Consider the following 16,473-nt stretch of genomic DNA (forward strand, 5'->3'; position numbering starts at 1 on the left):
CCTTCAGTCAGCCAACAAAACAGCAATGGAAAAGATTAACATACTGTTGGTAAAGCAGTTGCATCAAATTGATTTTCTGCAATATAGCATGATAATCCATACTGACAGCTCTGGATAGTACCAGCACATTTCTTGCTGGACTTGGTAATGCAAAGAACACAGTAAACAGCTTCACTTTTTTTCAAAAATAAATAATTGACTATTAAAAACCTATCAGTCTTAAATAAGGACATCAGTAAGCACCACTGGCATAATGGATAAGGCACTGTTCTCCTAAGCCAGTGGTTGTGGGTTTAAGTCCCGTCTGAGTTGGAAGTCATTACAGCAAGTGTCTCATCACTAGAGTTGATATTTTATCCTTGCTTCAACTGTAAAACAGTCTTGCAGTGTTTAGCTTGTAAAAAATGACCACAGAAGCTAAAATATGACATTAATTATGATAACATTGTTGTTGTTGTTTTTTAAACCTTTTCTATCACAGTGGACAGCTTATTCAAGTGCCATCTGGCATGCATGTTCCTTTGTTGCTCATCATTCATCACCAAAAATGATTTTCTTTTTCAATTCTTATGACTGTACTGATTGTATTGAATAAAATCCACATCTAGCATAACCAACTAATGCTACAAAGTGCTCCAGTGGCGCAATTGGTCAGCGCGTGGTACTTATAATACAGTATCTGTTGAGCAATGCCGAGGTTGTGAGTTCAAGCCTCTCCTGGAGCAGCTTTGTGTAATGTTTTTTTTTCCTTTTTTTATGTCATTAGTCATTGATTATAAACTGCTACCTTAATATTTAATATGATATTACAAAGGATGGAAGAAAGAAAGAAAAAACACAAACATGATTGTGCATTTAAGTTGTCAGCACACATCTGCTTTGGTTCAAATGCACTGCATATCTTCCTTCAGTCAGCCAACAAAACAGCAATGGAAAAGATTAACAAACTGTTGGTAAAGCAGTTGCATCAGATTGATTTTCTGCAATATAGCATGATAATCCATACTGACAGCTCTGGTTAGTACCAGCACATTTCTTGCTGGACTTGGTAATGCAAAGAACACAGTAAACAGCTTCACTTTTTTTCAAAAATAAATAATTGACTATTAAAAACCTATCAGTCTTAGATAAGTACATCAGTAAGCACCACTGGCATAATGGATAAGGCACTGTTCTCCTAAGCCAGTGGTTGTGGGTTTAAGTCCCGTCTGAGTTCGAAGTCATTACAGCAAGTGTCTCATCACTAGAGTTGATATTTTATCCTTGCTTCAACTGTAAAACAGTCTTGCAGTGTTTAGCTTGTAAAAAATGACCACAGAAGCTAAAATATGACATTAATTATGATAACATTGTTGTTGTTGTTGTTGTTGTTGTTTTTTAAACCTTTTCTATCACAGTGGACAGCTTATTCAAGTGCCATCTGGCATGCATGTTCCTTTGTTGCTCATCATTCATCACCAAAAATGATTTTCTTTTTCAATTCTTATGACTGTACTGATTGTATTGAATAAAATCCACATCTAGCATAACCAATTAATGCTGCAAAGTGCTCCAGTGGCGCAATTGGTCAGCGCGTGGTACTTATAATACAGTATCTGTTGAGCAATGCTGAGGTTGTGAGTTCAAGCCTCTCCTGGAGCAGCTTTGTATAATGTTTTTTTTCCTTTTTTTATGTCATTAGTCATTGATTATAAACTGCTACCTTAATATTTAATATGATATTACAAAGGATGGAAGAAAGAAAGAAAAAACACAAACATGATTGTGCATTTAAGTTGTCAGCACACATCTGCTTTGGTTCAAATGCACTGCATATCTTCCTTCAGTCAGCCAACAAAACAGCAATGGAAAAGATTAACATACTGTTGGTAAAGCAGTTGCATCAAATTGATTTTCTGCAATATAGCATGATAATCCATACTGACAGCTCTGGTTAGTACCAGCACATTTCTTGCTGGACTTGGTAATGCAAAGAACACAGTAAACAGCTTCACTTTTTTTCAAAAATAAATAATTGACTATTAAAAACCTATCAGTCTTAAATAAGGACATCAGTAAGCACCACTGGCATAATGGATAAGGCACTGTTCTCCTAAGCCAGTGGTTGTGGGTTTAAGTCCCGTCTGAGTTGGAAGTCATTACAGCAAGTGTCTCATCACTAGAGTTGATATTTTATCCTTGCTTCAACTGTAAAACAGTCTTGCAGTGTTTAGCTTGTAAAAAATGACCACAGAAGCTAAAATATGACATTTATTATGATAACATTGTTGTTGTTGTTGTTGTTGTTGTTTTTTAAACCTTTTCTATCACCGTGGACAGCTTATTCAAGTGCCATCTGGCATGCATGTCCCATTGTTGCTCATCATTCATCACCATAAATTATTTTCTTTTTCAATTCTTATGAATGTACTGATTGTATTGAATAAAATCCACATCTAGCATAACCAATTAATGCTGCAAAGTGCTCCAGTGGCGCAATTGGTCAGCGTGCAAAACTTATAAGACAGTATCTGTTGAGCAATGCCAAGGTTGTGAGGTCAAGCCTCACCTGGAGCATCTTTGTATACTGTTTTTTTTTCCTTTTCTTATGTCATTAGTCATTGATTATAAACTGCTACCTTAATATTTTATATGATATTACAAAGGATGGAAGAAAGAAAGAAAAAACACAAACATGATTGTGCATTTAAGTTGTCAGCACACATCTGCTTTGGTTCAAATGCACTGCATATCTTCCTTCAGTCAGCCAACAAAACAGCAATGGAAAAGATTAACATACTGTTGGTAAAGCAGTTGCATCAAATTGATTTTCTGCAATATAGCATGATAATCCATACTGACAGCTCTGGATAGTACCAGCACATTTCTTGCTGGACTTGGTAATGCAAAGAACACAGTAAACAGCTTCACTTTTTTTCAAAAATAAATAATTGACTATTAAAAACCTATCAGTCTTAAATAAGGACATCAGTAAGCACCACTGGCATAATGGATAAGGCACTGTTCTCCTAAGCCAGTGGTTGTGGGTTTAAGTCCCGTCTGAGTTGGAAGTCATTACAGCAAGTGTCTCATCAGTAGAGTTGATATTTTATCCTTGCTTCAACTGTAAAACAGTCTTGCAGTGTTTAGCTTGTAAAAAATGACCACAGAAGCTAAAATATGACATTTATTATGATAACATTGTTGTTGTTGTTGTTTTTTTAAACCTTTTCTATCACCGTGGACAGCTTATTTAAGTGCCATCTGGCATGCATGTTCCTTTGTTGCTCATCATTCATCACCAAAAATGATTTTCTTTTTCAATTCTTATGACTGTACTGATTGTATTGAATAAAATCCACATCTAGCATAACCAATTAATGCTGCAAAGTGCTCCAGTGGCGAAGTTGGTACTTATAATACAGTATCTGTTGAGCAATGCCGAGGTTGTGAGTTCAAGCCTCTCCTGGAGCAGCTTTGTATAATGTTTTTTTTTTCCTTTTTTGATGTCATTAGTCATTGATTATAAACTGCTACCTTAATATTTAATATGATATTACAAAGAAAGAAAGAAAAAACACAAACATGATTGTGCATTTAAGTTGTCAGCACACATCTGCTTTGGTTCAAATGCACTGCATATCTTCCTTCAGTCAGCCAACAAAACAGCAATGGAAAAGATTAACATACTGTTGGTAAAGCAGTTGCATCAAATTGATTTTCTGCAATATAGCATGATAATCCATACTGACAGCTCTGGATAGTACCAGCACATTTCTTGCTGGATTTGGTAATGCAAAGAACACAGTAAACAGCTTCACTTTTTTTCAAAAATAAATAATTGACTATTAAAAACCTATCAGTCTTAAATAAGGACATCAGTAAGCACCACTGGCATAATGGATAAGGCACTGTTCTACTAAGCCAGTGGTTGTGGGTTTAAGTCCCATCTGAGTTGGAAGTCATTACAGCAAGTGTCTCATCAGTAGAGTTGATATTTTATCCTTGCTTCAACTGTAAAACAGTCTTGCAGTGTTTAGCTTGTAAAAAATGACCACAGAAGCTAAAATATGACATTTATTATGATAACATTGTTGTTGTTGTTGTTTTTTAAACCTTTTCTATCACCGTGGACAGCTTATTCAAGTGCCATCTGGCATGCATGTTCCTTTGTTGCTGATCATTCATCACCAAAAATGATTTTCTTTTTCAATTCTTATGAATGTACTGATTGTATTGAATAAAATCCACATCTAGCATAACCAATTAATGCTGCAAAGAGCTCCAGTGGCGCAATTGGTCAGCGCGCGGTACTTATAAGACAGTATCTGTTGAGCAATGCCGAGTTTGTGTGTTCAAGCCTCACCTGGAGCATATTTGTATACTGTTTTTTTTCCTTTTCTTATGTCATTAGTTATAAACTGCTACCTTAATATTTAATATGATATTACAAAGGATTGAAGAAAGAAAGAAAAAACACAAACATGATTGTGCATTTAAGTTGTCAGCACACATCTGCTTTGGTTCAAATGCACTGCATATCTTCCTTCAGTCAGCCAACAAAACAGCAATGGAAAAGATTAACATACTGTTGGTAAAGCAGTTGCATCAAATTGATTTTCTGCAATATAGCATGATAATCCATACTTACAGCTCTGGATAGTACTAGCACATTTCTTGCTGGACTTGGTAATGCAAAGAACACAGTAAACAGCTTCACTTTTTTTCAAAAATAAATAATTGACTATTAAAAACCTAACTGTCTTAAATAAGGACATCAGTAAGCACCACTAGCATAATGGATAAGGCACTGTTCTCCTAAGCCAGTGGTTGTAGGTTTAAGTCCCGTCTGAGTTGGAAGTCATTACAGCAAGTGTCTCATCACTAGAGTTGATATTTTATCCTTGCTTCAACTGTAAAACAGTCTTGCAGTGTTTAGCTTGTAAAAAATGACCACAGAAGCTAAAATATGACATTAATTAGGATAACATTGTTGTTGTTGTTTTTTAAACCTTTTCTATCACAGTGGACAGCTTATTCAAGTGCCATCTGGCATGCATGTTCCTTTGTTGCTCATCATTCATCACCAAAAATGATTTTCTTTTTCAATTCTTATGACTGTACTGATTGTATTAAATAAAATCCAAATCTAGCATAACCAATGAATGCTGCAAAGTGCTCCAGTGGCGCAGTTGGTCAGCGCGCGGTACTTATAAGACTAGTATCTGTTGAGCAATGCCGAGGTTGTGAGTTCAAGCCTCAGTTGGAGCAGCTTTGTATAATGTCTCTTTTTTCCTTTTTTTATGTCATTAGTCATTGATTATAAACTGCTACCTTAATATTTAATATGATATTACAAAGGATGGAAGAAAGAAAGAAAAAACACAAACATGATTGTGCATTTAAGTTGTCAGCACACATCTGCTTTGGTTCAAATGCACTGCATATCTTCCTTCAGTCAGTCAACAAAACAGCAATGGAAAAGATTAACATACTGTTGGTAAAGCAGTTGCATCAAATTGATTTTCTGCAATATAGCATGATAATCCATACTGACAGCTCTGGATAGTACCAGCACATTTCTTGCTGGACTTGGTAATGCAAAGAACACAGTAAACAGCTTCACTTTTTCCTCAAAAATAAATAATTGACTATTAAAAACCTAACAGTCTTAAATAAGAACATCAGTAAGCACCACTGGCATAATGGATAAGTCACTGCCCTCCTAAGACAGTGGGGCCAAGTTCCATATGGGGTGGAAGTCATTACAGCAAGTGTCTCATCACTAGAATTGATATTTTATCCTTGCTTCGACTGTAAAACAGTCTTGCAGTGTTTAGCTTGCAAAAAATGACCACAGAAGCTAAAATATGACATTTATTATGATAACATTGTTGTTGTTTTTTTTAAACACTTTCTATCACCGTGGACATCTTATTTAAGTACCATCTGGCATGCATGTTCCTTTGTTGCTCATCATTCATCACCAAAAATGATTTTCTTTTTCAATTCTTATGACTGTACTGATTGCATTGAATAAAATCCACATCTAGCATAACCAATCAATGTTGCAAAGCGCTCCAGTGGTGCAATTGGTCAGCGCGCGGTACTTATAAGACAGTATCTGTTGAGCAATGCCGAGGTTGTGAGTTCAAGCCTCACCTGGAGCATCTTTGTATACAGTTTTTTTTCCTTTTTTTATGTCATTAGTCATTGATTATAAACTTGTAGCCTTAATATTTAATATAATATTACAAAGGATGGAAGAAAGAAAGAAAATACACAAACATGATTGTGCATTTAAGTTGTCAGTACACATCTGCTTTGGTTCAAATGCACTGCATATCTTCCTTCAGTCAGCCAACAAAACAGCAATGGAAAAGAATAACATACTGTTCGTAAAGCAGTTGCATCAAATTGATTTTCTGCAATATAGCATGATAATCCATACTGACAGCTCTGGATAGTACCAGCACATTTCTTGCTGGACTTGGTAATGCAAAGAACACAGTAAACAGCTTCAATTTTTTTCAAACATAAATAATTGACTATTAAAAACCTATCAGTCTTAAATAAGGACATCAGTAAGCACCACTGGCATAATGGGTAAGGCACTGTTCTCCTAAGCCAGTGATTGTGGGTTTAAGTCCCGTCTGAGTTGGAAGTCATTACAGCAAGTGTCTCATCACTAGAGTTAATATTTTATCCTTGCTTCAACTGTAAAACAGTCTTGCAGTGTTTAGCTTGTAAAAAATGACCACAGAAGCTAAAATATGACATTAATTATGATAACATTGTTGTTGTTGCTGTTGTTGTTGTTTTTTAAACCTTTTCTATCACAGTGGACAGCTTATTCAAATGCCATCTGGCATGCATGTTCCTTTGTTGCTCATCATTCATCACCAAAAATGATTTTCTTTTTCAATTCTTAAGACTGTACTGATTGTATTGAATAAAATCCACATCTAGCATAACCAATTAATGTTGCAAAGTGCTCCAGTGGCTCAATTAGTCAGCACACGGTACTTATAAGACAGTATCTGTTGAGCAATGCCGAGGTTGTGAGTTCAAGCCTCACCTGGAGCATCTTTGTATACTGTTTTTTTTCCTTTTCTTATGTCATAAGTCATTGATTATAAACTGCTACCTTAATATTTAATATGATATTACAAAGGATGGAAGAAAAAAAGAAAAAACACAAACATGATTGTGCATTTAAGTTGTCAGCACACATCTGCTTTGGTTCAAATGCACTGCATATCTTCCTTCAGTCAGCCAACAAAACAGCAATGGAAAAGATTAACATACTGTTGGTAAAGCAGTTGCATCATATTGATTTTCTGCAATATAGCATGATAATCCATACTGACAGCTTTGGATAGTACCAGCACATTTCTTGCTGGACTTGGTAATGCAAAGAACACAGTAAACAGCTTCACTTTTTCCTCAAAAATAAATAATTGACTATTAAAAACCTAACAGTCTTAAATAAGAACATCAGTAAGCACCACTGGCATAATGGATAAGTCACTGCCCTCCTAAGCCAGGGGGTCCAAGTCACATATGGGGTGGAAGTCACTACAGCAAGTGTCTCATCACTAGAGTTGATATTTTATCCTTGCTTCAACTGTAAAACAGTCTTGCAGTGTTTAGCTTGTAAAAAATGACCACAGAAGCTAAAATATGAAATTAATTATGATAACATTGTTGTTGTTGTTTTTTAAACCTTTTCTATCACCGTGGACAGCTTATTCAAGTGCCATCTGGCATGCATGCTCCTTTGTTGCTCATCATTCATCACCAAAAATGATTTTCTTTTTCAATTCTTATGACTGTACTGATTGTATTAAATAAAATCCACATCTAGCATAACCAGCCAATGCTGCAAAGTGCTCCAGTGGCGCAATTGGTCAGCGCATGGTACTTATAAAACAGTATCTGTTGAGCAATGCCAAGGTTGTGAGTTCAAGCCTCACCTGGAGCATCTTTGTATACTTCTTTTTTCCTTTTCTTATGTCATTAGTCATTGATTATAAACTGCTACCTTAATATTTAATATGATATTACAAAGTATGGAAGAAAGAAAGAAAAAACACAAACATGATAGTGCATTTAAGTTGTCAGCACACATCTGCTTTGGTTCAAATGCACTGCATATCTTCCTTCAGTCAGCCAACAAAACAGCAATGGAAAAGATTAACATACTGTTGGTAAAGCAGTTGCATCAAATTGATTTTCTGCAATATAGCATGATAATCCATACTGACAGCTCTGGATAGTACCAGCACATTTCTTGCTGGACTTGGTAATGCAAAGAACACAGTAAACAGCTTCAATTTTTTTCAAAAATAAATAATTGACTATTAAAACCCTATCAGTCTTAAATAAGAACATCAGTAAGCAACACTGGCATAATGGATAAGGCCCTGTTCTCCTAAGCCAGTGGTTGTAAGTTCAAGTCTGTCTGAGTTGGAAGTCATTACAGCAAGTGTCTCATCACTAGAGTTGATATTTTATCCTTGCTTCAACTGTAAAACAGTCTTGCAGTGTTTAAATTGTAAAAAATGACCACAGAAGCTAAAATATGACATTAATTATGATAACATTGTTGTTGTTTTTAAACCTTTTCTATCACCGTGGACAGCTTATTCAAGTGCCATCTGGCATGCATGTTCCTTTGTTGCTCATCATTCATCACCAAAAATTATTTTCTTTTTCAATTCTTATGACTGTACTGATTGTATTGAATAAAATCCACATCTAGCATAACCAACTAATGCTGCAAAGTGCTCCAGTGGGGCGGCACTTATAAGACAGTATCTGTTGAGCAATGCCGAGGATGTGACTTCAAGCCTCACCTGGAACATCTTTGTATACTGTTTTTTTTCCTTTTCTTATGTCATTAGTCATTGATTATAAACTGCTACCTTAATATTTAATATGATATTACAAAGGATGGAAGAAAGAAAGAAAAAACACAAACATGATTGTGCATTTAAGTTGTCAGCACACATCTGCTTTGGTTCAAATGCACTGCATATCTTCCTTCAGTCAGCCAACAAAACAGCAATGGAAAAGATTAACATACTGTTGGTAAAGCAGTTGCATCAAATTGATTTTCTGCAATATAGCATGATAATCCATACTGACAGCTCTGGATAGTACCAGCACATTTCTTGCTGGACTTGGTAATGCAAAGAACACAGTAAACAGCTTCACTTTTTCCTCAAAAATAAATAATTGACTATTAAAAACCTAACAGTCTTAAATAAGAACATCAGTAAGCACCACTGGCATAATGGATAAGTCACTGCCCTCCTAAGACAGGGGTCCAAGTTCCATATGGGGTGGAAGTCATTACAGCAAGTGTCTCATCACTAGAATTGATATTTTATCCTTGCTTTGACTGTAAAACAGTCTTGCAGTGTTTAGCTTGCAAAAAATGACCACAGAAGCTAAAATATGACATTTATTATGATAACATTGTTGTTGTTTTTTTTAAACATTTTCTATCACCGTGGACATCTTATTTAAGTACCATCTGGCATGCATGTTCCTTTGTTGCTCATCATTCATCACCAAAAATGATTTTCTTTTTCAATTCTTATGACTGTACTGATTGCATTGAATAAAATCCACATCTAGCATAACCAATCAATTTTGCAAAGCGCTACAGTGGTGCAATTGGTCAGCGCGCGGTACTTATAAGACAGTATCTGTTGAGCAATGCTGAGGTTGTGAGTTCAAGCCTCACCTGGAGCATCTTTGTATACTGTTTTTTTTCCTTTTCTTATGTCATTAGTCATTGATTATAAACTTGTAGCCTTAATATTTAATATGATATTACAAAGGATGGAAGAAAGAAAGAAAATACACAAACATGATTGTGCATTTAAGTTGTCAGTACACATCTGCTTTGGTTCAAATGCACTGCATATCTTCCTTCAGTCAGCCAACAAAACAGCAATGGAAAAGAATAACATACTGTTGGTAAAGCAGTTGCATCAAATTGATTTTCTGCAATATAGCATGATAATCCATACTGACAGCTCTGGATAGTACCAGCACATTTCTTGCTGGACTTGGTAATGCAAAGAACACAGTAAACAGCTTCAATTTTTTTCAAACATAAATAATTGACTATTAAAAACCTATCAGTCTTAAATAAAGACATCAGTAAGCACCACTGGCATAATGGGTAAGGCACTGTTCTCCTAAGCCAGTGATTGTGGGTTTAAGTCCCGTCTGAGTTGGAAGTTATTTACAGCAAGTGTCTCATCACTAGAGTTGATATTTTATCCTTGCTTCAACTGTAAAACAGTCTTGCAGTGTTTAGCTTGTAAAAAATGACCACAGAAGCTAAAATATGACATTTATTATGATAACATTGTTGTTGGTTTTTTTTTAACATTTTCTATCACCGTGGACAGCTTATTTAAGTACCATCTGGCATGCATGTTCCTTTGTTGCTCATCATTCATCACCAAAAATGATTTTCTTTTTCAATTCTTATGACTGTACTGATTGTATTAAATAAAATCCACATCTAGCATAACCAGCCAATGCTGCAAAGTGCTCCAGTGGCGCAATTGGTCAGCGCATGGTACTTATAAAACAGTATCTGTTGAGCAATGCCAAAGTTGTGAGTTCAAGCCTCACCTGGAGCATCTTTGTATAATTCTTTTTTCCTTTTCTTATGTCATTAGTCATTGATTATAAACTTGTAGCCTTAATATTTAATATGATATTACAAAGGATGGAAGAAAGAAAGAAAATACACAAACATGATTGTGCATTTAAGTTGTCAGTACACATCTGCTTTGGTTCAAATGCACTGCATATCTTCCTTCAGTCAGCCAACAAAACAGCAATGGAAAAGAATAACATACTGTTGGTAAAGCAGTTGCATCAAATTGATTTTCTGCAATATAGCATGATAATCCATACTGACAGCTCTGGGTAGTACCAGCACATTTCTTGCTGGACTTGGTAATTCAAAGAACACAGTAAACAGCTTCAATTTTTTTCAAACATAAATAATTGACTATTAAAAACCTATCAGTCTTAAATAAGGACATCAGTAAGCACCACTGGCATAATGGGTAAGGCACTGTTCTCCTAAGCCAGTGATTGTGGGTTTAAGTCCCGTCTGAGTTGGAAGTCATTACAGCAAGTGTCTCATCACTAGAGTTTATATTTTATCCTTGCTTCAACTGTAAAACAGTCTTGCAGTGTTTAGCTTGTAAAAAATGACCACAGAAGCTAAAATATGACATTTATTATAATAACATTGCTGTTGTTTTTTTTTTTTACATTTTCTATCACCGTGGACAGCTTATTTAAGTACCATCTGGCATGCATGTTCCTTTGTTGCTCATCATTCATCACCAAAAATGATTTTCTTTTTCAATTCTTATGACTGTACTGATTGCATTGAATAAAATCCACATCTAGCATAACCAACCAATGTTGCAAAGCGCTCCAGTGGCGCAATTGGTCAGCACGCGGTACTTATAAGACAGTATCTGTTGAGCAATGCCGAGGTTGTGAGTTCAAGCCTCACCTGGAGCATCTTTGTATACTGTTTTTTTTTCCTTTTCTTATGTCATTAGTCATTGATTATAAACTTGTAGCCTTAATATTTAATATGATATTACAAAGGATGGAAGAAAGAAAGAAAATACACAAACATGATTGTGCATTTAAGTTGTCAGCACACATCTGCTTTGGTTCAAATGCACTGCATATTTTCCTTCAGTCAGCCAACAAAACAGCAATGGAAAAGATTAACATACTGTTGGTAAAGCAGTTGCATCAAATTGATTTTCTGCAATATAGCATGATAATCCATACTGACAGCTCTGGATAGTACCAGCACATTTCTTGCTGGACTTGGTAATGCAAAGAACACAGTAAACAGCTTCAATTTTTTTCAAACATAAATAATTGACTATTAAAAACCTATCAGTCTTAAATAAGGACATCAGTAAGCACCACTGGCATAATGGGTAAGGCACTGTTCTCCTAAGCCAGTGATTGTGGGTTTAAGTCCCATCTGAGTTGGAAGTCATTACAGCAAGTGTCTCATCACTAGAGTTGATATTTTATACTTGCTTCATCTGTAAAACAGTCTTGCAGTGTTTAGCTTGTAAAAAATGACCACAGAAGCTAAAATATGACATTAATTATGATAACATTGTTGTTGTTGTTGTTGTTGTTGTTGTTGTTGTTGTTGTTGTTGTTGTTTTTTAAACCTTTTCTATCACAGTGGACAGCTTATTCAAATGCCATCTGGCATGCATGTTCCTTTGTTGCTCATCATTCATCACCAAAAATGATTTTCTATTTCAATTCTTAAGACTGTACTGATTGTATTGAATAAAATCCACATCTAGCATAACCAATTAATGCTGCAAAGTGCTCCAGTGGCACAATTAGTCAGCACACGGTACTTATAAGACAGTATCTGTTGAGCAATGCCGAGGTTGTGAGTTCAAGCTTCACCTGGAGCATCTTTTTATACTGTTTTTTTTTCCTTTTCTTATGTCATTAGTCATTGATTATAAACTGCTACCTTAATATTTAATATGATATTACAAAGGATGGAAGAAAGAAAGAAAAAACACAAACATGATTGTGCATTTAAGTTGTCAGCACACATCTGCTTTGGTTCAAATGCACTGCATATCTTCCTTCAGTCAGCCAACAAAACAGCAATGGAAAAGATTAACATACTGTTGGTAAAGCAGTTGCATCATATTGATTTTCTGCAATATAGCATGATAATCCATACTGACAGCTCTGGATAGTACCAGCACATTTCTTGCTGGACTTGGTAATGCAAAGAACACAGTAAACAGCTTCACTTTTTCCTCAAAAATAAATAATTGACTATTAAAAACCTAACAGTCTTAAATAAGAACATCAGTAAGCACCACTGGCATAATGGATAAGTCACTGCCCTCCTAAGCCAGGGGGTCCAAGTCCCATATGGGGTGGAAGTCACTACAGCAAGTGTCTCATCACTAGAGTTGATATTTTATCCTTGCTTCAACTGTAAAACAGTCTTGCAGTGTTTAGCTTGTAAAAAATGACCACAGAAGCTAAAATATGACATTAATTATGATAACATTGTTGTTGTTGTTTTTTAAACCTTTTCTATCACCGTGGACAGCTTATTCAAGTGCCATCTGGCATGCATGTTCCTTTGTTGCTCATCATTCATCACCAAAAATGATTTTCTTTTTCAATTTTTATGACTGTACTGATTGTATTAAATAAAATCCACATCTAGCATAACCAGCCAATGCTGCAAAGTGCTCCAGTGGCGCAATTGGTCAGCGCATGGTACTTATAAAACAGTATCTGTTGAGCAATGCCAAGGTTGTGAGTTCAAGCCTCACCTGGAGCATCTTTGAATACTTTTTTTTTTCTTTTCTTATGTCATTAGTCATTGATTATAAACTGCTACCTTAATATTTAATATGATATTACAAAGTATGGAAGAAAGAAAGAAAAAACACAAACATGATAGTGCATTTAAGTTGTCAGCACACATCTGCTTTGGTTCAAATGCACTGCATGTCTTCCTTCAGTCAGCCAACAAAACAGCAATGGAAAAGATTAACATACTGTTGGTAAAGCAGTTGCATCAAATTGATTTTCTGCAATATAGCATGATAATCCATACTGACAGCTCTGGATAGTACCAGCACATTTCTTGCTGGACTTAGTAATGCAAAGAACACAGTAAACAGCTTCAATTTTTTTCAAAAATAAATTATTGACTATTAAAACCCTATCAGTCTTAAATAAGGACATCAGTAAGCAACACTGGCATAATGGATAAGGCACTGTTCTCCTAAGCCAGTGATTGTGGGTTTAAGTCCCGTCTGAGTTGGAAGTTATTTACAGCAAGTGTCTCATCACTAGAGTTGATATTTTATCCTTGCTTCAACTGTAAAACAGTCTTGCAGTGTTTAGCTTGTAAAAAATGACCACAGAAGCTAAAATATGACATTTATTATGATAACATTGTTGTTGTTTTTTTTTTAACATTTTCTATCACCGTGGACAGCTTATTTAAGTACCATCTGGCATGCATGTTCCTTAGTTGCTCATCATTCATCACCAAAAATGATTTTCTTTTTCAATTCTTATGACTGTACTGATTGCATTGAATAAAATCCACATCTAGCATAACCAATCAATGTTGCAAAGCGCTCCAGTGGCGCAATTGGTCAGCACGCGGTACTTATAAGACAGTATCTGTTGAGCAATGCCGAGGTTGTGAGTTCAAGCCTCACCTGGAGCATCTTTGTATACAGTTTTTTTTTCCTTTTCTTATGTCATTAGTCATTGATTATAAACTGGTAGCCTTAATATTTAATATGATATTACAAAGGATGGAAGAAAGAAAGAAAACACACAAACATGATTGTGCATTTAAGTTGTCAGCACACATCTGCTTTGGTTCAAATGCACTGCATATCTTCCTTCAGTCAGCCAACAAAACAGCAATGGAAAAGATTAACATACTGTTGGTAAAGCAGTTGCATCAAATTGATTTTCTGCAATATAGCATGATAATCCATACTGACAGCTCTGGATAGAACCAGCACATTTCTTGCTGGACTTGGTAATGCAAAGAACACAGTAAACAGATTCAATTTTTTTTTAAAAATAAATAATTGACTATTAAAACCCTATCAGTCTTAAATAAGGACATCAGTAAGCAACACTGGCATAATGGATAAGGCACTGTTCTCCTAAGCCAGTGGTTGTGGGTTTAAGTCCCGTCTGAGTTGGAAGTCATTACAGCAAGTGTCTCATCACTAGAGTTGATATTTTATCCTTGCTTCAACTGTAAAACAGTCTTGCAGTGTTTAGCTTGTAAAAAATGACCACAGAAGCTAAAATATGACATTAATTATGATAACATTGTTGTTGTTGTTGTTGTTGTTGTTTAAACCTTTTCTATCACAGTGGACAGCTTATTCAAATGCCATCTGGCATGCATGTTCCTTTGTTGCTCATCATTCATCACCAAAAATGATTTTCTTTTTCAATTCTTAAGACTGTACTGATTGTATTGAATAAAATCCACATCTAGCATAACCAAATAATGCTGCAAAGTGCTCCAGTGGCACAATTAGTCAGCACACGGTACTTATAAGACAGTATCTGTTGAGCAATGCCGAGGTTGTGAGTTCAAGCCTCACCTGGAGCATCTTTGTATACTGTTTTTTTTTCCTTTTCTTATGTCATAAGTCATTGATTATAAACTGCTGCCTTAATATTTAATATGATATTACAAAGGATGGAAGAAAGAAAGAAAAAACACAAACATGATTGTGCATTTAAGTTGTCAGCACACATCTGCTTTGGTTCAAATGCACTGCATATCTTCCTTCAGTCAGCCAACAAAACAGCAATGGAAAAGATTAACATACTGTTGGTAAAGCAGTTGCATCATATTGATTTTCTGCAATATAGCATGATAATCCATACTGACAGCTCTGGATAGTACCAGCACATTTCTTGCTTGACTTGGTAATGCAAAGAACACAGTAAACAGCTTCACTTTTTCCTCAAAAATAAATAATTGACTATTAAAAACCTAACAGTCTTAAATAAGAACATCAGTAAGCACCACTGGCATAATGGATAAGTCACTGCCCTCCTAAGCCAGGGGGTCCAAGTCCCATATGGGGTGGAAGTCACTACAGCAAGTGTCTCATCACTAGAGTTGATATTTTATCCTTGCATCAACTGTAAAACAGTCTTGCAGTGTTTAGCTTGTAAAAAATGACCACAGAAGCTAAAATATGACATTAATTATGATAACATTGTTGTTGTTGTTGTTGTTGTTGTTTTTTAAACCTTTTCTATCACCGTGGACAGCTTATTCAAGTGCCATCTAGCATGCATGTTCCTTTGTTGCTCATCATTCATCACCAAAAATGATTTTCTTTTTCAATTCTTATGACTGTACTGATTGTATTAAATAAAATCCACATCTAGCATAACCAGCCAATGCTGCAAAGTGCTCCAGTGGCGCAATTGGTCAGCGCATGGTACTTATAAAACAGTATCTGTTGAGCAATGCCAAGGTTGTGAGTTCAAGCCTCATCTGGAGCATCTTTGAATACTTTTTTTTTCCTTTTCTTATGTCATTAGTCATTGATTATAAACTGCTACCTTAATATTTAATATGATATTACAAAGTATGGAAGAAAGAAAGAAAAAACACAAACATGATAGTGCATTTAAGTTGTCAGCACACATCTGCTTTGGTTCAAATGCACTGCATATCTTCCTTCAGTCAGCCAACAAAACAGCAATGGAAAAGATTAACATACTGTTGGTAAAGCAGTTGCATCAAATTGATTTTCTGCAATATAGCATGATAATCCATACTGACCGCTCTGGATAGTACCAGCACATTTCTTGCTGGACTTGGTAATGCAAAGAACACAGTAAACAGCTTCAATT

General features: G+C 35.5%; 8 non-coding genes across 8 annotated transcripts; all 8 read left to right on the forward strand.

Moving 5' to 3' along the window:
• The first annotated feature begins 632 nt into the window (after positions 1-632).
• On the forward strand, positions 633-725 carry TRNAI-UAU (transfer RNA isoleucine (anticodon UAU)). Its single transcript is given in 2 exon segments — positions 633-670; positions 690-725. It is a non-coding gene; the product is annotated as a tRNA-Ile (tRNA).
• A 5,331-nt stretch (positions 726-6,056) lies between these two features.
• On the forward strand, positions 6,057-6,149 carry TRNAI-UAU (transfer RNA isoleucine (anticodon UAU)). The gene is given in 2 exon segments: positions 6,057-6,094; positions 6,114-6,149. It is a non-coding gene; the product is annotated as a tRNA-Ile (tRNA).
• Positions 6,150-7,870: 1,721 nt separating this feature from the next.
• TRNAI-UAU (transfer RNA isoleucine (anticodon UAU)) lies at positions 7,871-7,963 on the forward strand. Its single transcript is given in 2 exon segments — positions 7,871-7,908; positions 7,928-7,963. It is a non-coding gene; the product is annotated as a tRNA-Ile (tRNA).
• A 2,590-nt stretch (positions 7,964-10,553) lies between these two features.
• TRNAI-UAU (transfer RNA isoleucine (anticodon UAU)) lies at positions 10,554-10,646 on the forward strand. Its single transcript is given in 2 exon segments — positions 10,554-10,591; positions 10,611-10,646. It is a non-coding gene; the product is annotated as a tRNA-Ile (tRNA).
• Positions 10,647-11,457: 811 nt separating this feature from the next.
• On the forward strand, positions 11,458-11,550 carry TRNAI-UAU (transfer RNA isoleucine (anticodon UAU)). Its single transcript is given in 2 exon segments — positions 11,458-11,495; positions 11,515-11,550. It is a non-coding gene; the product is annotated as a tRNA-Ile (tRNA).
• A 1,747-nt stretch (positions 11,551-13,297) lies between these two features.
• On the forward strand, positions 13,298-13,390 carry TRNAI-UAU (transfer RNA isoleucine (anticodon UAU)). The gene is given in 2 exon segments: positions 13,298-13,335; positions 13,355-13,390. It is a non-coding gene; the product is annotated as a tRNA-Ile (tRNA).
• An 810-nt stretch (positions 13,391-14,200) lies between these two features.
• Positions 14,201-14,293, forward strand: TRNAI-UAU (transfer RNA isoleucine (anticodon UAU)). The gene is given in 2 exon segments: positions 14,201-14,238; positions 14,258-14,293. It is a non-coding gene; the product is annotated as a tRNA-Ile (tRNA).
• Positions 14,294-16,026: 1,733 nt separating this feature from the next.
• On the forward strand, positions 16,027-16,119 carry TRNAI-UAU (transfer RNA isoleucine (anticodon UAU)). Its single transcript is given in 2 exon segments — positions 16,027-16,064; positions 16,084-16,119. It is a non-coding gene; the product is annotated as a tRNA-Ile (tRNA).
• The last annotated feature ends 354 nt before the right edge of the window (positions 16,120-16,473 follow it).

Source organism: Pseudophryne corroboree, chromosome 4 (genome assembly GCF_028390025.1).
Source record: "Pseudophryne corroboree isolate aPseCor3 chromosome 4, aPseCor3.hap2, whole genome shotgun sequence".
Taxonomy (NCBI): Eukaryota; Metazoa; Chordata; class Amphibia; order Anura; family Myobatrachidae; genus Pseudophryne; species Pseudophryne corroboree.